Raw genomic sequence first — 25,601 nt, forward strand, 5'->3', positions numbered from 1 at the left:
GAATGTCATGTTATGATTCTGTGATGACACTTCTTCTTCATCCTCCCTCATATCAAAACCCTTGAGAGAATTAATAAATTGATTTCGTATACTTGTTCTTCTTCAATGTAGCTATGTCTGGTACGTAGCATAGTTGAATAGGACTAGTGTAGGTTACTTTCCTTTTTTCTCATGGAAGGGGAGAGTCTCCCTCATTTATGCTTTCATAGTTGAATTGTATCGGGAGGAGTCCTCTCACAGGTTTACTGCTTTCTAGTTATAGTTAGTCTCTTTTTTGTATCGGGGATGAGTTAGCCGACCTTAATAGGTTAGCCGACTTATGAACCACCATAGGATCGGAGGTAAGGTTTATGTCCCCCTCCTTGTATTTTATTTTGATTATTTATGTTAAGGCTTGGGGGTGTTGCTCAACCCCTGACTGTGCACAAGAGGTGGGAGCCTCGTGTAGGGTCTGTTCCCATAAAAAAAATGATTAAGAGTGGGATATGGTTCCTTACCTAGCATAACAATCCTGAAGGTCTTATACTTAAGACCTAAACCTATAGCAAAGTTAATTACTTTGCTATCTTCATCCACAGGTTTGTGAATGGTTGCAAGACCATCACATATACCCTTGAATTCCTTAATATATTCATCAATCTTTTTAGTTCCTAGCTTAACACTTTGTAGTTGTTGTTTGAGCTTAAACTCCTTATCTTTTGTTGCTTGAAGATGTGTTTCTTCTAAGCATTTCCACATCTCATTGGTAGTTGAGTAGTCCACAATCAGGTACATGTTTTCTTCTGTCAAGGTACCTAAGATCCAACTCCTTAGAGCACATCTTTCTCCTCCCAGTAGTCAATGCTACCACTATCTCCTGCATCCTTCTCAACAGCTACATCTTCCTCAGCAGTCTTTCTAGTGGAACAGGTACTCTGAGTTGGTTCAGTCATTGTGATGAGATAGGTTTATCTCATCACCTGAATCAACTACATCAGTTGTGTCCTCCATATAAGATAATTTGTTGGCTTAAGTTTAATGGAGAAGGAAGCAATGAGGTGATGGAGGGAGGAGGTGGATAGCGTATTGGTGGATGGAGTCATTACAATTTGGACGTGGGATTTTGATTTTGATTCAATACTTTAAATAGTGGAAGAGCTATAATGCTCTGATACCATGTAGAATTCTCAGCAACTATTGAGAGAATCAAGGTTTTGTATTGATGATAATAAATGAGTACAAGTCTCCTTTATATAGGAGTGAGTTGTAGAGTCCTAGGCTAAATAAACTTAGAGTTATACTACAACACAAATAAAATGAAATTAATTACAAATTAACCACTACACATTCATAGCAGCAGCCTAGTCATAATTTGACTCTAACTTATCCAACTGTGAGTCCTACTATAACTTAACTCTTTAGTAGGTCTTTGATAGTCGTCAGGACTCCTATCAGTTGGACCATGACATTCAACTTGTTCCTTATATGTATCTTTAGATGTATCTCAACACTTTCAACATATAAATACTCACTTTTGTATAGTGAATATAGTTGAAGCTTCGAATATTTTCTTGTCTCAACTCTTTGTTTTACTACACTAACCTTACTACACACTATAGTATTTTTCACACTTCTCATCTTTTTGGATGCTTCCACTCGAACAGAGCTCCTCACAGAAATTTCAGCTCATTGAAGAGGAATCAAAAAAAATTGGACATGCACTTCACAAAGGAAGAAACATCATTATTTATAGGTGAGTAATTCTTTCTTGTATTGAATAGAAATAATGTAGGTAAATGAATAGCCAAAAGGTTACATAAGTTACAAGGCATAATAAGGTAAAATAATCGGTGAATAATGAGTTAGGGGTTACAAGGAAAATTATGGCATATTCTACCATTAACTCATATGAGTAATTAGGCATAAAATGCCACACAATAATAGGAGTTTGCAGCCAATAAGTTAAAGGCTATAATAGCCACCAACGTTAATTTGGAGATGCTGCATAATGCATTTCACATGAGCCATATTTATTTAATATCAAAATGCTCAAATCCTTAAAATGCATTTTGCTCCAACATTGCTTAAACAAGCTCAAGTAATAAGCATAAATCAATATTTAGATAAAAATCCTTAGAATATAATCTTCATTTCATTAGCCAACAATAAGGCATTTATTAGACTTACATGAACAACATAAACTCCAAATAGCTGTTTAAGAACAAGTAATTAATTAAGAAGATTCTTGCAAGCTCAATACGTTGCGACCAATTCCAACATTTTCTTGATCTTTATCAGCACATGTTGGTGAAACACAACACTTACAAACTCCATTAATACATTCTCTAATTCCAATTCTGCAGAACGGAATTATAGCAGAACAATTTGGATCGCCAACACATTTTGTCCTATCGCCATATCTGAGGATTAAAAAATTATTAAAAAATAATATAATATAGCAAACCATGAAAAATCGATTCAAAAAAAACACTTGGTAATCATAATAAAATAATGTTAGTATAGATTATAATTATCACAGAAAAATTTAACTGATCATAAAGAAAATAGAGGAATTAAGAAAGACTAACCACATGAAAAGGTCATAGAAATGATGAGAAAAAACACAATCATCAAAGTCTTATTAATGTTGTATTAAGAAAAGTAGTATATTTTTTATTTTGAAATGTTCTTTTTGTGACAATATATATAATACCTAGGTCATTAAGTTCTTGCCAATCTATTCTAGTAAATAAATAAGACTAGAAAAGATTGACATGGTTATTTATTTTTCTTTTTTGAACTTTGTAATTATCTTGAATTTTGGTTAGTGAATTCTTTTGTGACAATGTATATAGTACCTAGTTCATTAAGTTTTTTTCCAATTTTATCTGGTAAATAGATAAGATAAGACTAGGAAATATTTGCATGGTTATTTTTCTTTTTTTGAACTTTGTTTTTATCTTGAATTTTGGTTAGAGAGTCAAATAATTTCTTTAGGTTATATATCAGTCAATGAAAAATGTTCAGCCAATATATGTAAATCTTATTTCAAGATTTGATGTCACCTTCTTGTGAATCTTTCAGTAAGAATGAAACATTATAGTCAGTATTCTAAGAAATGCTAGCTTTTTCGATTGCCTCCGATGCATGTAATGGAATCGAGTACTATACTTTTTTGAGGGTCTTTTCAAATTAAATATAATGGTTGTTGATGATAATAAAGTTCAAGCTTCTTTTTACCTACTTGAGTCAAATAATTTATGGCATTCACGTTTAGGACATGTCAATCATAAAACCTTGCGAAAACTGATTAACTTAAATATATTGCCTAACTTTAATTGCAATAAATCAAAATGTCAAAGTATGTGTTGAATCTAAGTATGCTAAACATCCTTATAAATCTATTGAAAGGAATTCTAGTCCCTTAGAATTGATTCATACAGACATTTTTTATATGAAGTCTATACCAACTCGTGGTGGGAAGAAGTATTTTGTAATTTTTATTGATGATTGCACTCGATATTGTTATATGTATTTACTTAATAGTAAAGATGAAGCAACTGATGCATTTAAGAAATACAAGAACGAAAAGGAAAATAAATTGAACAAAAAGATAAAAATAATTAGAAGTGATAGTGGTGGAGAATACGAATCTCCTTTTGAAGAAATATGTTTAGAATATGGAATTATTCATCAAACTACTTCCCCTTACACACCACAATCAAATGGAATTGCGGAAAAGAAAAACCAAACATTAAAAGAAATGATGAATACTTTATTAATTAGTTCTGGTTTACCGCAGAACTTGTGGGAGGAAGCTATCCTTACAACTAATCGCATACTAAACAGGGTGCCCCACAGCAAAACACAATCTATTCCATATGAACTATGGAAAGAAAGAACACCCAACTTGAAATATTTCAAAGTGTGGGGGTGTTTATCAAAGGTCCAAGTTTCTTTGTCCAAAAGGGTAAAAATCGGACCAAAGACCGTGGATTGTGTTTTTATTGGCTATTCTACAAATAGCAAAGCTTATCGATTTTTGGTTCACAAATCAGACAATTCTGAAATTCATGTTAATACGATAATTGAATCAGATAATACTGAATTCTTTGAAAATATTTATCCATATAAAATTGAATGTGAGTCCTCAAGTATAAGATCTAAACGACCGCGAGAAGAACCAAAGGAAAGTTGTCACGCCCCGGAGGGTACCCTAGACGTAATCGGCACTTAGAAATTATTTCTGGCTCCTAAGCGAACCACATAGCCTGGTCACACATTCGTTTATTTATTCAATCAGCGGAAGACAAAATAATAATGAGAATGGTCGGTGGGCAACTCAAAACTTCAATCTAACTCAAAAAAAGGCCCTGGGCCAACAAATCAACTCTAATATTTATCGTTAAAAATAGTTTGACAAGAATAATTTAAGTAAAGAAATACTCAATCAACCCTTCACTATCTAGTGTATGAAGCCTCTATCACTGCTATCTAATTGGTGTCAATGACATGTTCATGGCTACCTCAAATAGAAATAAAAAGGGCTAACTCAATGTAAGATTACATAAGCGGTGTCCTCCAAAAGTAGGGGAGGACTCACCAATACGCCGAGTGCGAATAGATCCCCAATGATGCTCCTATTGACAATCTCTTAAACCTGTCTCTGCATCATGAAATGATGCAGGTCCAAATGAACGTCAGTACGTGGAATGTACGAGTATGTAATATGGCAGAATGGAACATACCTCAAGGAAGAATAACATCGGTCCACATATCTCAAATCAGAAAGATAAGAGAGACTCAAATAAGGCGTCGTAAATCTAAAGTAAGGATACAATTTAGACAGAGACCAATTATATACCATACAATCCAATCCAATTATGTATAATACAGTTCAATCAAATCATTTACAATTCGATCTCTTTCAATCATGTACAATCCGATCCAATCCAATCTAATCACAATTCATCTAACCCAATCCGATTATATACACTCAACTTAACATTCAACTCAATAATCAAATCCAATCTAGTCACATACCATTCTATTCAATCCAATCAAAATTCATCTAATCCAATCCGACCATATACAATCAACTCAACATTCAATTAAACAATCAGCTCAAAGGACTCAACTCAGTAAATATGCAAATTAAATTATGCAACGTTTTACAATTCAACTCAAAGCACTCAACTCAATAAATATGTAACAACTCACTCAAGTGTCCTAAGTCTAATAAGAAATGGTTTAGACGGGACCAAATCACATGCCACTCAACTCAACTGACTCGGAGCACTATCAAGATCTAAATGGGAGTTTCTCTTATCCGACAACCATCACTTATGAGTCAGTGATAGTACAACAATCAGACGTCGTTGCCACGTCTGTCCATACCTTGCCAGGGCATGAACGCCTCCCTAATCATGGATACCATTGATTAGTCAAGTCCTATCATTTTAGGACAATAAAAATGGGAAACATCCGACTTTAACGGTTCGATCCCACGGAAAGCATCCGACTTTAACGATTCCATCCCTACTTACGTTGGCGGCATAGTTTCTGGGGTTCAAGTATGGACTATACTCTCACCCGCTTTGGTGCTCGATACTCCTCCCATGACTCTATGCTCATAAAACTCCATCCAATCATCTCAAACAAGCCCTCACGGCTAGTTTCATTTAGCATATTGCCAACTCATCAACTCTATTCTCATTTCAACTCAATCAAGTCATAATGGCAAATCTCATTGGACTTTTTTCAAATCTCAACTCAAATCCGGCCTTATTGGACCTTCTCTCAAATCGACTCATCTCAAATCATCAAACTCTTCTCTTTAAAATTTATACAATCTCAACTCAATGAATGCAGAAAATATTATGTACATTAAAATATAATTTCAACTCCTCAACTCAAACTCAAAGTAGATACTTTAATGTAAAAATACTCAACTCATTTAAAGGCTCCTCATACTCAACTCATACTTAAACTCCTTTCTAAATCAAAGATGAAAATAATTACTCTTTAAACTCAAAATAGTGTATAAATAGTTAATACAAAAATGGTTCCAACAATCCTTTATTTTCAAACTGCTCATAAGACTCCAGCCACATCAAATTAGGTAAATCACATATCACATAATCACATTAGACTCCAATCCACTTCATCACACAACATCCTCATCAACATAACCTCTTCATTCATATCATCATCAAATATCATCATTCACATCGTCACCAAACATCATCATCATATATCATCATTCACATCATCATCAAACATTATCATCACATCCTTGTCAAATACCATCATCACATCAATCGTCAAACATCTACTCCAAAATCCTTATTTTAGTTCTATGTTCATTTTATAGAAGCAAAAGGGCATTCTTAACTATCCAATTCATTCTTTTCAATCCAATCAATACACATGTTATATCGAAAAAAGACGGTTTAAAATTAATTTCAACTTTTTAGAGAAAAAATCAATTTTAGAAAAAAGGAGTCGCCACTTAATTTTTTAAAGAAATTAAGAAAACTTAATTTAAAAGACCCTAACAGATTTAAGTCTTAAAAATTTAGAGAAACAGGTACGAGGTTCTTATTTCCACTTTGAGAAGGTGTTAAGCATTCAAAGTGGCCGCTAACGCGCGGTTATCCGACGATTTGAAAATTATTTGACTAACTTTTAAAAATATTAATTTAAAATGAAATGAATACTTTAGAATTATTTTTTTTAGAAAAAAAAAAAGATTAAACTTAAACATTGAAAATAATATAGATGTATATATAAAAAAGTAAAAGTTTATCAAATAAATAAGTAAAGGTAGAAAATCATTTAAAGAGTAAACTTAACATGAATTGGTTTATCTTTAGGGGAATCTAATTAGGTTAAAATAAATTAAAATTAATATCTAGGAAAGTATAACTAACATAAGTAACTAAATTATTACAACCCGAATCAATATAAATACAATAAATAATACATGAACAACAATAATAATAACAACAATAATAATAATAATAAGAATAACAATAATAATAACAAGAACAATAATAATAAGAACAATAATAATAATAATAAGGACAACAATAATAATAATAAGAACAACAACAACAACAACAACAACAATAATAATAATAATAATAATAATAATAATAATGATAATAATAATAATAATAATACTAATAATAAGAACAATAATAATAATAATAAGAATAACAATAATAATAACAAGAACAACAACAATAATAATAACAAGAACAACAACAATAAAAATAACAACAACAAAAATAATAATAATAATAATAATAATAATAATAATAATAATAATAATAATAATAATAACAACAACAACAATAATAAGAACGCAATAATAACAACAACAACAATAATAATAATAATAATAATAATGATAATAATAATAATAATAATACTAATAATAAGAACAATAATAATAATAATAAGAATAACAATAATAATAACAAGAACAACAACAATAATAATAACAAGAACAACAACAATAAAAATAACAACAACAAAAATAATAATAATAATAATAATAATAATAATAATAATAATAATAATAATAATAATAATAACAACAACAACAATAATAAGAACACAATAATAACAACAACAACAACAACAATAATAATAAGAACAACAATAATAATAATAATAATAATAGTAATCAACAACAACAATAATAAAAAAACAATAATAATAAGAACAACAATAATAATAACAACAACAATCAATAATAATAATAATATTAATAATAATAGTAATCAACAATAATAAAAACAACAACAATAATAATAACAACAACAATAATAATAAGAACAAACAATAATAATAAGAACAAACAATAATAATAATAATAGTAATAATAATAATATCAAACTACTTGGAAAAATAATGAACAAAACTAAGTGTTTTAATAAAATAATCCTAACATATTCTAGCTAATTAACTCTAACACATGCTAGCTAATTAATCCTAACACATGCTAACTATAACAAATTTATATCATTAATTTTAATTATTCTTATATACATACTAACTAAAAAAAAATAAGACTATGAATCAACTAAATATAAAACGTGAAACAATTAAGTAAAATAAAACTGAAAAAATATTTTACCTCTTTCCGGGCCAAGATTGAAAACGATGAGCGGAAGACAACTTCACCACCATCCAATAGCTTGATGGAACTCCAATCTACAAAACAAAAAAAAAGATTTTTAAAAAAAAAGTTTAGACTCGAACCTTCATGGGTTCTTAGCCTAAATTTCAACTTCAATCTCCTATTTTCCGTGAAGAAAATATAGATTGAAAGCGAGAAATTTTCACAACTTTTAGGCTGGGGACAAAAGTCCAAAATCCTAGCCAAGTTAAGAAAATTTCTAACTTTGGGGTGGTTAAAAAACCTCCTCCTTCTTCCTCTTCTTAATGAAAATATGAGCTTTTATATAGGCTCCAAAAACCCCAAGTTTTCCATGTATTTTCGATGTGGGAGTTTGGGATTTATTTTTTATTTTATTTTTTTATTATTATTTTTTTTTTAGAAAAAAACTAAAATTTTCAAAAATGCAAACTATAATTAAACTAACCTAACTAACATTGTATTTAGTAAAAAATAAAATCTTTTAAGGTAATTTTTGAATAACCACATAAATATTAATCAAATATATAGTTATATAGAAATATGTATATTATAGTAAAATTTATAAAAAGATAAAAATAGTTAAGAATAATATGAAAATATATATTTTTTTTTATAAAAGCTAATTGTTTCAAAATGTTCAAATTCAAAGAAACTCGATAACTAATTTGCGTTGTGGATGGCCAAAATTGGGTGTCAACAGCTGTCCCTTTCTTTGGATATGATTGATAAAAGAGATCGTGGACAAAGAAAATTGACAAATCCAATTTTGGCCGACTCCATTTTCATCTTTTTGAAAAGGGGTTGGTACGAGTTTTGAATTATGAATGAACCCCGAAATAACCACACGCCTTCCGATAGAAATGTAGTTTATTGTGGTGGAAGTCGTTTCCTTAGCTCGTGTCCTATGAGTTTGACATTATTCTTTGGACTGTGTTCCAGTTCGCTGCTAAAAGGATTCTACGTTGTGCTGCATCCTCTTTGATGTCGTTCGCACTTTCTTTCATCCTCTTTGCATGTTGGAAAAATCCTCATTGATTCGTTGGTAGGATAATGCTGCACTATCGGTAGGATGGTGATCCATTAATAGGATACTTGAAAAAATAACTATCTGTCCATCGGTAGGACAAATGAAGATCCATTGGTAGGATATGTTGCATGTCCATTGGTAGGACGAATGAAAATCCATTGGTAGGATATATGCAATGACCTTCTTGGCAATGAATATGCAATGACCCTTTTGGCAAATGAAAATGCAATGGCCCTCTTGGCAAATTAAAATGCAATGACCCTTTTGGCAATGAATATGCAATGACCCTCTTGGCAATGATATTACCACCTCCGGTAATATAATATGAATAAAATAAAATATGAATGACCCTCTTGGCAGATGAAAATGCAATGGCCCTCTTGGCAATGATGAATGCAATGGCCCTCTTGGCAATGATATTACCACCTCCGGTAATATAATATGAATGCAATGGCCCTCTTGGCAATGATTATGCAATGGCCCTCTTGGCAATGATGAATGCAATGGCCCTCTTGGCAATGATATTACCACCTCCGGTAATATAATATGAATAAAATAAAATATGAATGGCCCTCTTGGCAGATGAAAATGCAATGGCCCTCTTGGCAATGATGAATGCAATGGCCTTCTTGGCAATGATATTACCACCTCCGGTAATATAATATGAATAAAATAAAATATGAATGGCCCTCTTGGCAAATGAAAATGCAATGGCCCTCTTGGCAATGAAAATGCAATGGCCCTCTTGGCAATGATGAATGCAATGGCCCTCTTGGCAATGATATTACCACCTCCGATAATATAATATGAATAAAATAAAATACGAATGGCCTTCTTGGCAAATGATATTACCACCTCCGATAATATAATATGAATAAAATAAAATATGAATGGCCCTCTTGGCAAATGAAAATGCAATGGAAATGAAATGCATTGTCATCTTCTTGGATGATTTGACAATTTTTTTTTTTTTGTATTATTATTATTATTATTATTTTTATTTTTTTTTTTTTTTTTTATTTTTTTTTTTTTTTTGAACAACTCGTGTTCGTTGGAACGCATGTCTATGATAGAAGTTATACGAGGCCTCGGTGGCTCGCAACTTGAATTTGAGTTCGCTTCATTCTAGCAATGTTGGAGATTATTTGAAGTTGACTTCGAACTTCTGACAATTCTTGATGGAATTTTTGAGATCTTCTCAAAAATTCTGTCCCAGTTGCATATATTAACATGATCTCCAATCTTGACTTGCTGGAGATAGTATCTTCTTCTGAATTTTTGAAAATATCTCAAAAATTCTGTCCCAGTTTTCATTAAAAGGGAGAAATGAAAATCTTATGGGGAACATGACCGAGCCATTGTGGCGCCTACATATCCTGTTGGTGCAGGAATCAGGTCAAATGTAGTTCCAATTCTCTAGATGATGAATGCTGCAAAATCTGAGACAAGATAATCAGTAGACACATGTGTAATATGAGCATAATGACATGGAAAACTGTATTACTTACAACATTTCCAGCTTAAAACACGAGATATTCCACCAGTTTGATATGGACGATCCAATGAAGTAAAATAGGCATCTCACATCAATGGGATTACCCACTTTCAAAGGACAAATGCAAGAGTTTTTTTTTTTTTTTTTTTTTTTTTTTTTTTTTAGTGAATGTAAAGAGATAGTCAAATTTTGACTACAATTGGTATCAACAGTTAGGAATGCATAGAAATATTTCTCATTTCCTTTCTCATAACTGAGATTGACTTCAAGGTAATTCTTATAGCTTCAAGTAGTACCTCAAACATACTTAAGTGTCGACAAGATTTTTTCATCCTGCTTCCAACAAAGGTTTAGAATTATACCAATCATCATGTTTCAAGTGCCTTCACAATAAAGAAAGTTCTATTTCGCACATATATGAAGTGTTTGATTTTGAGAACATTTTACAAAGTGCACTCACACTCTCAAGAAAGTTCAACGCATGCAACTGTGATACCATATGCTTGGCCTGCATGTAAGTCTCCACTAATGTGAGAATATTTGGAATGAGATCATATAGGGCTTGTTTATTGGTTTGTAATGTAGGCTAAGGGAACGGGTGGGATATTAATTTGGGGTAAAAGTGACTTAATCTCTCCTTGAGCATCACACTGAATTTGTGCTTTTGATGATTGATACGCCTTTGACGTCTAATCCTCTTTCTTTTGTCTCAACTTCTTCGAGTCTTTATTTGATAGAGTTTTTCCTCTTTTCACCTCTTTCTTTTGTCTTGACTTCTTTGAGTCCTTAGTTGTTAGAGCTTTTCTCTTTTTGTTCCTTTTTGAGGTTTCTCCTTTTTTGTTGGAGTAGTTTCCTTTTTGTCTTACATCGACCTTGTAGGAGGTTCTTTTTTTTTTATGAGAAAGTCGTCTTTGCTTTCTTGACTTTGGAGACTTTACGTCTTTTGCCTTTGGCAATTTCGAAGTTGGATCTTCTTCTATAATTTGCGCGTCTTTGGTGCGCTCAAGGAGGTTGGGCTAAGAGAGGGATAGTGCATGTAAGCACTCAGAAGGGAAAGGGCTAAGATGTGGTTGTCCAAAGAAAAGGTTTTAGGCTCAAAGTGGGAAAACTAGGGATTAATGTTATTTGGTAGGCTCTGAAAGGCACAATCGGGTCAAAAAAGGCCTACAATCCTTTCTCAAACCAAATATAACTCAGGATTTCGCCTCAACAAACATATCAGGCCAAGTTCTAGATCAACAGTGCGATGCAATTGAATTTTAATCTAAAGCTCACCACACAATGCACATGAAGCTATGAGGTTGGTTATATTCTTACCTTGAATGCCCGCAAGAGAATTTTCAAGCATCACAAAAGTACGAATGAAAGATACCAACAGAAGCTATGGTTTACCACAAAGCCAATCATTTTCATCATACCAAATATTTCGCATGCTCCTAACTGTATTCGTTCCAATCAAGAAGATATGACACTTAACATATGTACACAATTTATTATTTTATTTATTTTCTATTTTTTAATCATTTTTCTTTTATGAAAAAAAGAAATACCGAACCCAAGAAGGGCTGCCTACGTATCTCATCGAGATGAGAATCAGGTGTGCGTAGTTCTTGCAGATATGATATATAAAATAATTTAGAGCTTTAGACAAACTTGGTGTGGTCTTCCAATGTTAATATTTTCTGTGGAGATGCTGCAGCGTGCTTTATAATCTCCCTTGGTCGGAATGTTGTGGCTTCCAACTTCATTACTCCTGAATCGACTTTGGAAAGGTCAATGATGTCATTTATTAGTTGAAGAACCAAATCTTCTGAAGACAATATTACATTCACAAGCTGACGATGTTCCTTATCCAATTTTATGGTAGAAAAAATCTCGATCATATTGACCACTCCTGACAAAAGGATCTAATCTAATGAGACATGGTTGCAAGCATTTGTTTTTCTCGCATAGTTTTCTCTGTTAAGTTCAGTCTCCTTGGCTTTCTGTACAACTATCTCTTCTTGCAATTTTGCCATTTTTTTTTCTCTTTTCCTTATCTGATCAGTTATCTCCATTCCTATGTAATTTACACCAATTGTCTCTCCTGCCTTACTGAACACAGGTTCAACATATATTAGAGAATTCTTTGACCCAAATAATCCCTTCTTTGCCGATATTCCCCTTTCCGAAACCTCTCATTTGAAGTCTCGAGATTCCTTTACATCAGTACTAGTAAAATCTTTACATTTATTTATTGATGATGTCCTCTTCATGCAGACTTTGACAAACAATTGTAGATAACATAACTCATTGTCCTGGTGACGGGTAATAACGGGTGCATTTTGGAGGACAAATTGTACGAAATTATCTGCTTTTTTCAGAATCTGGGATAATTCTTCTACTGGAGAGGATTGTCTTTCAATGTTTTCTATGCTTTCCTATAATTTCTCAATTAGTATTTGCATCCTGTTGAACACTTGTTTCCAATAATTTGTCCAAATATTTAGCTCTCTGCTTTCAGTATTTTATGTTGTCATACTCAGTATCTATTTCTTGTTTATCTTGAATTTTTACATCATTTTTAGGAGACTCTTGGAATATGTATCTCTTTAATTCTTCATCTAATATAGACGTTGGATGTTTATCACCCTATATCTTTCTTCCTCAAATTGATACTTCTCCAATAAATCCAATTTCTTGAGCTCTGGTTATTGTTGTTGTGTTTTTCTTGAGGATTGTCTCTTATGATTTGAATTCTTCCAACTATTCAAAGAATCATACATTGTTATAACCATCCCCGACTATTGTCGGGGACAGTTTTCCTGCAAAGATATGAGAAAAGTGTGAAAGCGGGGCCATTCGATAAAAAAAAATAAGTAACAAGATATAGGAGTAAGATTTTATAGTCAAAGACTCCCCCGATTTATCTTTCAGGCTGTGTATTAGTGTCTTGTGAAATTTAATGTCATCGTTATTTCCCATTAACTCTTTGTCTCGTGATCCCCTCTCTTGAAATAATGTCGTCTCTTCTGTGTACAAAGAAAACTTCTTAGTTAGGGAGAGGGAATTGACCTCCAAATTGAGATCCTTTCATTTATCGCATGATGTCCTTTGATAACAGCCCCTACAAAGAAAGAAACAACTTTGTTGAACCCTCGATCTTTGAAAAGTAAGCAAGTTTGTTTTCCGACATAAATTAGTCTTTCCCTGAAAAAGAAAAATAACTCAAAAGCCAAAGTATTAGTTTGTGCTTATAATAATTAATGCAAAATATCACATAAAGAATTAAACACATAAATGTTGCTTTGTTTTAAGACAAACTAATCTATGGGTGAAGAAAGAGTAAACGGACAAAAATTAATTTTATGATAAATGTGTGAGAAAAGTTGACTTGTGAATCACAGATTTTTTTTTTTTTTTGCGTTTCAACTTTTGTACCCTTGTTTTTCTTAGATGCAGAAAAAGTTCTCAATTTCTTTGAAAGAATGAGGAAAACTGAAAACTTCAAAAACAGGGACCGAGCCTTGAAAGACTGCCTACGTATCTCACAAAGGAGAATTCAGGTCCTACGTAGTTCGACCACTTGATTTTTTTTTTATGGATATGAGAAAACAAAGTTTATGATTTGAGTGCAAAGTTCGAATTTTGTTAGGAAATTAAAGACTCATTGAATATTTGGACGCACTATCGATAGTGACTCGATATTTATGATATTTATGCTTATGAGGCTCTAAAAAAAATCTAAAAGAGTGGACTAGCATGTCTCCAAATAAAGCAACATATTCACAAAACAGTTATAGCATATAGCACACAAACAATTATTGCGCATCCTAAACAGATATGTGACCTTTTTGTGCCAAAGGTAGGCCTAACGATTTGAAGGATGTATTACGTCATTTGAAACATTCCATTGCCCCAAAACTTATATTTATACAAATATTATGAATAATTTGAATGGGGATACATAAATGGAAAAAAGGGATATAAATAATCAGTCCCACGCAGGGGTACAATCCTAACTAAGCCTTCGTGGAAAATCCTTCTTTCTTGATTTCTTGACATCTCCGAACGCCAACGCCTTTTGGATGAAGTGTCATTTACTGAAGGTCCTTCTTTGACTTGACTAAGCTACAAAAAAAAAACTCCCAGCCCCGAGGAACAATGGTTTGCCAAACCGCGTATAAAACCTTCAAATTTAAACATATAGGTATGCTTGTCCATTTAGGCCGAGGGCCGTTTTGAACTCAAGGTGGTCTTTCTAATGGGCCCAATACGCCTTGGGTATGAGGTCGTCTTAGGCCAATGCACTAAATTAGGGATTTGGCATTGCTCTACGCTAGGTTGACTAAGAGTGGCTTTTGCAAGACTGGTAACCCAAGCGGACAACTCAGGCTGGAACTTACGACAACCATTGGACGCATGGCGTATCAATAAATTGTCGATCATTCCGAAAAGGGTTAAGTATAAAAAGCCCGACTGCGGTACCGCAAAATCGTTCTTTAATATACTATACATTAAATAGGAAAAATGCTATGAAATGCAAATAACAATTTAATATATAAATTAAACACATAATTGCACAATTAAGGAAAAACAAAAATTACTAATTATTACAAACCCAAATAGTTAGTCAAATAAGCAATCAAATCTAATGGTTAGAACCTAATTAGTCCCCAGCGGAGTCGCCATTTCTGTTATATCGAAAAAAGACGGTTTAAAATTAATTTCAACTTTTTAGAGAAAAAATCAATTTTAGAAAAAAGGAGTCGCCACTTAATTTTTTAAAGAAATTAAGAAAACTTAATTTAAAAGACCCTAACAGATTTAAGTCTTAAAAATTTAGAGAAACAGGTACGAGGTTCTTATTTCCACTTTGAGAAGGTGTTAAGCATTCAAAGTGGCCGCTAACGCGCGGTTATCCGACGATTTAAAAATTATTTGACTAACTTTTAAAAATATTAATTTAAAATGAAATGAATACTTTAGAATTATTTTTTTTAGAAAAAAAAAAAGATTAAACTTAAATATTGAAAATAATATAGATGTATATATAAAAAAGTAAAAGTTTATCAAATAAATAAGTAAAGGTAGAAAATCATTTAAAGAGTAACTTAACATGAATTGGTTTATCTTTAGGGGAATCTAATTAGGTTAAAATAAATTAAAATTAATATCTAGGAAAGTATAACTAACATAAGTAACTAAATTATTACAACCCGAATCAATATAAATACAATAAATAATACATGAACAACAATAATAATAACAACAATAATAATAATAAGAACAACAACAACAACAACAATAATAATAAGAACAATAATAATAATAATAAGGACAACAATAATAATAATAATAATAAGAACAACAACAACAACAACAACAACAATAATAATAATAATAATAATAATAATAATGATAATAATAATAATAATAATACTAATAATAAGAACAATAATAATAATAATAATAAGAATAACAATAATAATAACAAGAACAACAACAATAATAATAACAAGAACAACAACAATAAAAATAACAACAACAAAAATAATAATAATAATAATAATAATAATAATAATAATAATAATAATAATAATAATAATAATAACAACAACAACAATAATAAGAACGCAATAATAACAACAACAACAATAATAATAATAATAATAATAATGATAATAATAATAATAATAATACTAATAATAAGAACAATAATAATAATAATAAGAATAACAATAATAATAACAAGAACAACAACAATAATAATAACAAGAACAACAACAATAAAAATAACAACAACAAAAATAATAATAATAATAATAATAATAATAATAATAATAATAATAATAATAATAATAACAACAACAACAATAATAAGAACACAATAATAACAACAACAACAACAATAATAATAAGAACAACAATAATAATAATAATAATAATAGTAATCAACAACAACAATAATAATAAGAACAACAATAATAATAATAATAATAATAATAGTAATCAACAACAACAATAATAAAAAAACAACAATAATAAGAACAACAATAATAATAACAACAACAATCAATAATAATAATAATATTAATAATAATAGTAATCAACAATAATAAAAACAACAACAATAATAATAACAACAACAATAATAATAAGAACAAACAATAATAATAAGAACAAACAATAATAATAATAATAGTAATAATAATAATATCAAACTACTTGGAAAAATAATGAACAAAACTAAGTGTTTTAATAAAATAATTCTAACATATTCTAGCTAATTAACTCTAACACATGCTAGCTAATTAATCCTAACACATGCTAACTATAACAAATTTATATCATTAATTTTAATTATTCTTATATACATACTAACTAAAAAAAAATAAGACTATGAATCAACTAAATATAAAACGTGAAACAATTAAGTAAAATAAAACTGAAAAAATATTTTACCTCTTTCCGGGCCAAGATTGAAAACGATGAGCGGAAGACAACTTCACCACCATCCAATAGCTTGATGGAACTCCAATCTACAAAACAAAAAAAAAAGATTTTTAAAAAAAAAGTTTAGACTCGAACCTTCATGGGTTCTTAGCCTAAATTTCAACTTCAATCTCCTATTTTCCGTGAAGAAAATATAGATTGAAAGCTAGAAATTTTCACAACTTTTAGGCTGGGGACAAAAGTCCAAAATCCTAGCCAAGTTAAGAAAATTTCTAACTTTGGGGTGGTTAAAAAACCTCCTCCTTCTTCCTCTTCTTAATGAAAATATGAGCCTTTATATAGGCTCCAAAAACCCCAAGTTTTCCATGTATTTTCGATGTGGGAGTTTGGATTTTTTTTTTATTATTATTATTTTTTTATTTTTTTTTTAGAAAAAAACTAAAATTTTCAAAAATGCAAACTATAATTAAACTAACCTAACTAACATTGTATTTAGTAAAAAATAAAATCTTTTAAGGTAATTTTTGAATAACCACATAAATATTAATCAAATATATAGTTATATAGAAATATGTATATTATACTAAAATTTATAAAAAGATAAAAATAGTTAAGAATAATATGAAAATATATTTTTTTTTTTATAAAAGCTAATTGTTTCAAAATGTTCAAATTCAAAGAAACTCGATAACTAATTTGCGTTGTGGATGGCCAAAATTGGGTGTCAACAACACATATACACAAAACCATCCATCTCAACTCAAGACAAATTATGACCAAAGAAATCTCATCTTGGGTTCATGTGAATGAAACATGAATCCATACTCTCAACAAAAATCAACTCAAGAATATCGTCAACATCTATAAATCTATATACAAAGATACATTTGTAGTCAATAATATGAAAGATAACTATTTAGTAACTCAAGTCATTAAAATCATCCATCAATTTCTAGCATATGAAAATATTCTAGAGTTTAGGTAAATTTCAAGGAAAATCTTCCTAGAAGGTTCAAATTCTTCACAACTCCTATCCAACACATCTATGGGCATATGAGAGAACTCAATCCATATTTTAGGTTAGCCTTACATACCTTGTTTGAAGACTTTGAAGAGACCTAGTTGTTGGGTCTTCAATGGGAGACTTGAATCCTTGAAGCTATTGGAACAAATCCTTGTTGGAAATGGAGAAGAAGAAGAAGAAGAAGATGAAGAAGAAGAGAGAGGGATTTTCTAGGGCTTTTTAGAGAGAGGGTGAGGGATTGAAAATGATCCCAAAATGTGCTAAGGCTGATACATATATAATTTGGGACAATTCTCAAGTTGCCCTTTCTCCAAAATTCTAAAAAATAAGCTAAAAATGCTTCTGGCACGATAGTGGCGCATCGCGCCATTGCAGCGCTAGGTCGATTAGGCCTAAAACCTGCACATCTGATAGTGGCGCGTCGCACCAAGGACCAAACTACTGAGGTTGTTTTGTGGCGCGATAGTGGCACGTCGCGCCCTTACAGCGCCAAGCCCAAGTTTTTTGGGTTCTGGAAAATTGGCTTGAAAAACCCTGCTACCCAATAGTGGCGCATCGCGCCAGGGACCAAACTACTGAGGCATGCTCCTGGCGCGATAGTGGCGCATCGCGCCCTTGCGGCGCCAAGGCCATATTCCCAACAGTTGCAACCCAGGCCTAAAATTCCTGTTGAGCTAGTTCGTATTAGGATCTTCATATCTCTTGACTCCGAACTCCAAAAATTACATTCTTAGTGGCGTTGGAAAAAAGACTCGACGACCTTTAATTTGATAGGTCATGAGCCTCCCAGATTGTCGTCTTTCAAAAGATAGGGTCGTTAGAAGTCGACCCCTTTAAACGAACTCATCCTAAAACTTAGCCACGACGAACCTTTTGGACTTAGCTTGGTCCTAGGGGTCCTTTGTGACCCCACATCACCTCCAATACTCTTCAATTACTCAGGGACTCATCTTAGCTCAAGCATATACTTCACAATAATTGGGTTCGACCCTGCTCGAATACAAGAAAGGTCTGAATCTTAGAGAAATATTTTGGGGGGTGTTACAAAAGTAAACCAACCAAAGAGGATCCAAGGCGTAGCAAACGTCAAAGGATATCTACTTCCTTTGGACCAAATTTTGTGACATTCTTGCTTGAAAATGAGCCTCAAACATTTAAAGCTGTAATATCTTCTTCTGACTCAGCATTTTGGAAAGAGACAATCAATAGTGAGATTCAATCAATTTTGAATAACCATACATGGGAATTGGTTGATCTTCCTCTTGGAAATAAACCTTTAGGATCAAAATAGATTTTTAAAAAGAAAATGAAAGTTGATGGTACTATTAATAAATATAAGGCAAGACTTGTGGTCAAAGATTATAGACAAAAAGAAGGCCTTGATTACTTTGACACATACTTCATTGGTAACAAGGATAACATCTACTCAGGTGTTAGTGGCAATGGCGGCTATATATGGTCTTGAAATCCATCAAATGGATGTTAAGACGGCTTTCTTAAATGGAGAATTGGAGGAAGAAATTTACATAAAACAACCTAAGGATTTCTTAGTTCCAGGTAAAGAAAGGAAAGTGTGCAAACTTGTTAAGTCACTTTATGGACTTAAACAAGCACCTGAACAATGGCATGCGAAATTTGACTAAAAAATGTTGGCAAATGGATTTAAGATTAATGAGTATGACAAATGTGTTTACATTAAAAATACTTCAAATCATGAAGTCATTGTTTGTTTATATGTTGATGACATGTTGATAATGAGTAAAAATATTGCCGATGTAAATGCTACGAAGTGTATGCTTGCTAGCAAATTTGACATGAAAGACTTAGGGGTTGCTGACTTGATCTTAGGAATTAGGATCCATAAAACTCCACAAGGTCTAGCATTATCACAGTCACATTATATTGAAAACATACTTGATAAGTTCAAGTATTTAAATTTTAATGTTGCAAAGACTCCAATTGATGTAAGTTTTGCACTTCAAAAGAATGAAGGTGCAAGTGACTTACAATTGGACTATGCACGAGTTTTGGAAAGTTTGATGTATATTATGAATTGTACACGACTAGATATAGCATGTGCTATTAGCAAGTTGAGTCGATTCACGAATAATCTCAATCAAACTCATTGGATGGCAATGAAATGAGTCTTGGGGTATTTGAAACACACCCAAAACTATGTTTTGCATTATAATAAATATCCCACAGTAATTGAGGGATATAGCGATGCAAACTGGATCACCAGATCATCTGAAGTTAAATCCATAAGTGGATACGTTTTCACCGTTGATGGAGAAGTAGTGTCTTGGAAATCATCAAAACAGACATGCATTACCCGCTCTACAATGGAGTCTGAATTTATAGCTTTAGACAAGGCCGGTGAAGAAGCTGAATGGCTCCAAAATTTTTTGGAAGATATTCCATTTTGGCCCAAACCTTTGGCACCCATATGTATACGTTGTGATAGCCAAGCGGCAATAGGGAGGACAGGAAGCGTTATGTATAACGGAAAATCGCATCACATTCGACGGCGATACAATATTGATAGATTACTACTCTCTAGTGGTGTTATCACTATTGACTACGTAAAGTCAAGAGATAACATATCGGATCCACTAAAAAAGGCCTATCTAGAGAGGTTGTTGAAAGATCATCGAGGAAAATGGGGTTAAGGCCTAGGACAAGTCATCATGGCGGTAACTCTACCTAGTAGACTAGACATCCCAAGAACTAGGTTCAAAGAGATCAAACAAAGTTATGATTGGCGGTTCAACATTGTCAAATAACTCAACCCATTCTCATGATGATGACAATGTTCAAAAATAAGGATAAAACTTTAAGGTTTTTTAATGAGTTAATAAAGCATTAAAGGTTTTTTAATGATTATCTAAGTCTGGCGGAAAATGACTAGATAGTGTATCTATAGGAATACATGTTTAGAAATCACCTATGTGAGTGTGAAGTATAAGCCGCTTCAAGGGGAATGACGGTAAAGGCCCATTCTCTATGCATTCACGAAATCAGGCGGTGTTCATGACTGAAACGAACACAACCGTGAGAACCATAAATGGTTGATGATTAATTGTGACTTATGTTGTCTAATTATTCAACAAAGTTCGACGATTCAAAGATATCGCATCTACCGATTGATCGAGTATATCCTATATAAGTTCACTATGGAAAGTTCAAAGGGAAACCTACTTATCCAGATGCAATTAATCTTCGCTTGTATATCACACACTTATTCATGCATTTCTTTATATTGTAGCCATTCCCCATTCATGTGGGGGATTGTTGGGTTTAATTGATAGGTTGAATGGGAAATGGAGGGAAAAGAAGTGGAGGGGAAAATGATTTGTTCTCTCTTGCTTTATAAAATAAGCATTAGTCTCACATAGGTGGTGGAAAGAAAAAGTCTCCTACTTAAAAGTAGAAGCACTCCTTCATGTTGCTAAAAGGTCAAGAAGAGGGTCTCCCCTCGCGCCGTCGTCGTCGTCGCTCGCTCGGCTCGGCTTCGGCTTCGGCTTCGGCTTCGGCTTCGGCTTTGATATGATTGATTGATAATCTTTTTGGACCAAATTTCCTTTAATTTTAATTAATTAATTAATATTATTTAATTAATTAATTAAGTGGAAAATTCTGACCCGTGACTAGGGGTGTACATAGACCGGGTTGGTTCGGATTTTTTACAAACCAAACCAAACCATTTGTGTCGGGTTATTAAATCTATAAACCAAACCAAACCAATAAAAGTCGGGTTTTTCAATATCAATTTTTCTCGGGTTTTTCGGGTTTTTTCGGGTTTTTTGGGTTTCTCGGGTTTTTTTGGGTTTTTCGAATTTTTTATAGTATCTAATAAAAAACATAGAGCAGTGCTTCTTAAAAAGAGTTCTAGTACAAAATATCAACATATAAGATGGACGCAGAACACTGTTTGAAGTTTTAACTTTATAAGATGGTTTTTTTTTTGTATATTATTTAGATGGGCTTCTCAAGTCCAAATATAAATGTAAGAAAGAAAACAAAAAATATAAAAAAAAAAAATAAAAAACATTTATAAATTACATTTTAATAAATATTTTTATGTATAACATAATTTAAAAGTAGTATATCTATAATCGGGTCGGTTTGGGTTCGATTTGACTTTTTTTAGTTAAAACCAAACCAACCCTATAATGGTCGGGGGTTTTTTCATACACCAAACCAAGTCAAACCAAACCACTAGTCGGGTTTTTTTCCGGTTTGGTTCGGTTTGTCGGTTTGATGCGGTTTATCGGTTTGCCCTGTACAGCCCTACCCGGTTTAAAAGTAGTATATCTATAATCGGGTCGGTTTGGGTTCGGCTTGACTTTTTTTAGTTAAAACCAAACCAACCCTATAATGGTCGGGTTTTTTTTTCATACACCAAACCAAGTCAAACCAAACCACTAGTCGGTTTTTTTTTCCGGTTTGGTTCGGTTTGTCGGTTTGGTGCGGTTTATCGGTTTGCCCTGTACAGCCCTACCCGTGACCCGACCCGTTTCTTTTCTGAATTAATTTAAAAATTATTTCCCTCCATTTTTTCAACGGATTTTTTGAAAGGTTGCACCTTTGTCCGAAAAGTTGCAAACATTTTCTCAATAGAAAAACCTTTTTCCAACAGGTGCTTTTTCTTAAAAGGTGCAAACAGACTATATATATCTGTTAATCCTCAGAATGCTCCATACGAAAATTCTGATAGATATCTTCTTCTTCTTCTTTTGTGCACTTCTTAAAAAAAACTCGTGTGATATACTGCCTTCGAGTGGTTCACAGACTCCAGAATTTGCAGTACCTCTATTTTGGTGAGTAAATCGTTCTATCCTGGGAGGAAAGATTCCAAAACCTCGGTTACGTTGAGGGGAATAATTTCCTTAAGGACACACTGTGTATACAGTGGGCTCGATTTTTGTTCTGACATTAATTTTTCATATACTGTAATTATTTTCAGTCCAAATTCTATCTTTTATTATTTTCTATAGTTATTTTTACTGTTTTAATATTTAAAATACAGTTTACTAACAATTTGTAACTTTGAAATTATGACGATTTGGCTTGTGTAAGTAAATCTAACCGGACAATTTAATTGAATATAGAATGAATGCATGCATACTAATATATCATACTTTCATGTTATAATTTTATGGTATACTCTTTGTTCTTATTTATTTTTTGCTTCGACTTGTGATTATCCGAAATGCATGATTTGTAAATAATCTAATGGAATGACTTGATTAATAAATTTAAATAAATAAATAACTTGAATTTGTGATAATTTGTAAAATACATGTTTGTAACAAGATTTAGGATTTTTACTTAGGGGGTTCAAAAAATAAAAACATAAATGTGTGAACTAGAGTACAAATACAAACATCAAAGGGAAAAAGTTTTAAGTTATTCTAATGATTTTTTAAAGAGATAAGTGTCAAAAACACACCTAAATTATTCCTCTGTTTTGAGTTTCATACCTAAACTATTGGGAGTATGAGTTTCATACCTAAACTATCACTTCTTAGTTTGAGAAACATACCTCTCTCTTTTAGTTATACACCAGCAAAGAATTCAATTTTAAAAACTTAGGCAGCCTGTGCACCCAACAACAACAAGAATCAAACCTGCAAATTGGGATTAATGTTTGTAGCCCAAGTTTGGGAGTCTAGTACCACTAGGTTATCTTTCCTCTTTGATTTAGATGGTTCAAAATTAGTATATGTATAAAAATATAGAAAACCTAACTTATATATACTGTGTAATTTTTTTATCGAGAGGGTTCAGATGAACCCCTGACACCCATGTAGGTCCGCCCCTGATAATAAGTAGGATAAATTTTTAAAAAATGTGAATTATATTATATTGAGGATCATATCAATCTACAATAACTTACATATTACTTTGGACATCATTGTTGTTGGTTTGGTTCCTTCTGGATGAGATCCGGGTTGTTGGGATTGTAGATTTTGAATATTCTTTTAGTATAATTTATATAAATCATATAGTGTAAGGAGTAAATTGTATTTTATTTTTATTCTTTATCAATTTATAAAAATCCCTTAAAATTTGTTTCATTTGGATACATAATAGTCATTCGAATACATAAATTTTTATATATTCGGATACATTAATTAACAATCTGTTGAGCTAAAAAAAGAATTAATTATGTATTTGGATATATTCTATGGTATTCGAATACATTAATTAACAAATCAGTTAAGCTAAAAAAGAAAAAGAGAGTAACAATTATCTGAATACATTAATTCAGATATATTAATTTGAAAAATAGTCCATCCGGATGCATCCTGTGGCATCCGGATACATTAATTCTGATAAAGAGAATAGCAATTATATATTCAGAAAAATAGTCCATCCAGATATATCCTGTGGTATCCGGATACATTAATTCGGATAAAGAGAATAGCAGTTACATATCAGGAAAAATGGGTTTTGGGTGTAAAAAAGAGAATTTTTAAAATATTTTGAAATGATCGAAAATATTTGAAGATATGGTAAATAAAATAGTGTATATTGATAATTTTTCCATTACTTTATTCTCATTTGTTTTAAATGTTGCATCGACTATAGAGATATCAATCTAAGATGTGAAATCATGATTAGTGATTGTGTTAAAAATAAACAAAATTAATCTAAAGTTAGTTGAAATAAAGTTATTTCAAAAAAAATTAATTTTTGAGGATTCGTGCAAACTTAATGACATATATATATTACAATAGACGTAACAGATCTATATAGGTGATATATATTAGTTGAGATTTTATTCGGATGTTAAACTTCTATGGTAGGCCCTATAGGAATGGTTTAGCATTTTAGAGATTTATATAACTAGAACATGTACATAACTTCTAATACTCTTTATTTGTACACTATATTAAAAAAATAAATTTAGTTACAAATTTTTTCGTTAATCTATTGCTAAATTTCTCGTACAAACATGATTTTTTAATAATCTGTCAATAAATAAAAGTAACCTTAAATTTTGATGTTTAGCTATAGATTTTATTCGTCATTTTTTCTATATTTTAGTAATGATATTTGCATAATATTAGCTTGAGGATTAATATACCTGATCTCAACCTGTCGAAGATAACCAAGACGTCATTATTATTGTTATTGTTTCAACATGCTCAAGTAATAAACAAATTAATATTTAGATACTCCTTAAATCATAATCTTCAATTCATTAGCCAATAACAAGGCATTAATTAGATTTACATAACAAAATAAAATCCAAATAGCTATTAAACAACTAATTATTAGAAGAATATTCTTGCAAGCTCAATACTTTGCGACCAATTCCAACATTTTCTTGATCTTCATCAGCACATGTTGGTGAAACACAACACTTACAAACTCCATTAATACATTCTCTAATTCCAATTCTGCAGAATGGAATTACTGCAGAACAATCTAGATCGCCAACACATTGTTGTCCTATCGCCAT

General features: G+C 31.6%; 1 pseudogene; it reads right to left on the minus strand.

The window, feature by feature from the left end:
- Positions 1–809: 809 nt before the first annotated feature.
- Positions 810–25,601, minus strand: LOC129879613 (histidine kinase 5-like; annotated as a pseudogene).

This window comes from Solanum dulcamara, chromosome 2, assembly GCF_947179165.1.
Source record: "Solanum dulcamara chromosome 2, daSolDulc1.2, whole genome shotgun sequence".
Classification (NCBI taxonomy): Eukaryota; Viridiplantae; Streptophyta; class Magnoliopsida; order Solanales; family Solanaceae; genus Solanum; species Solanum dulcamara.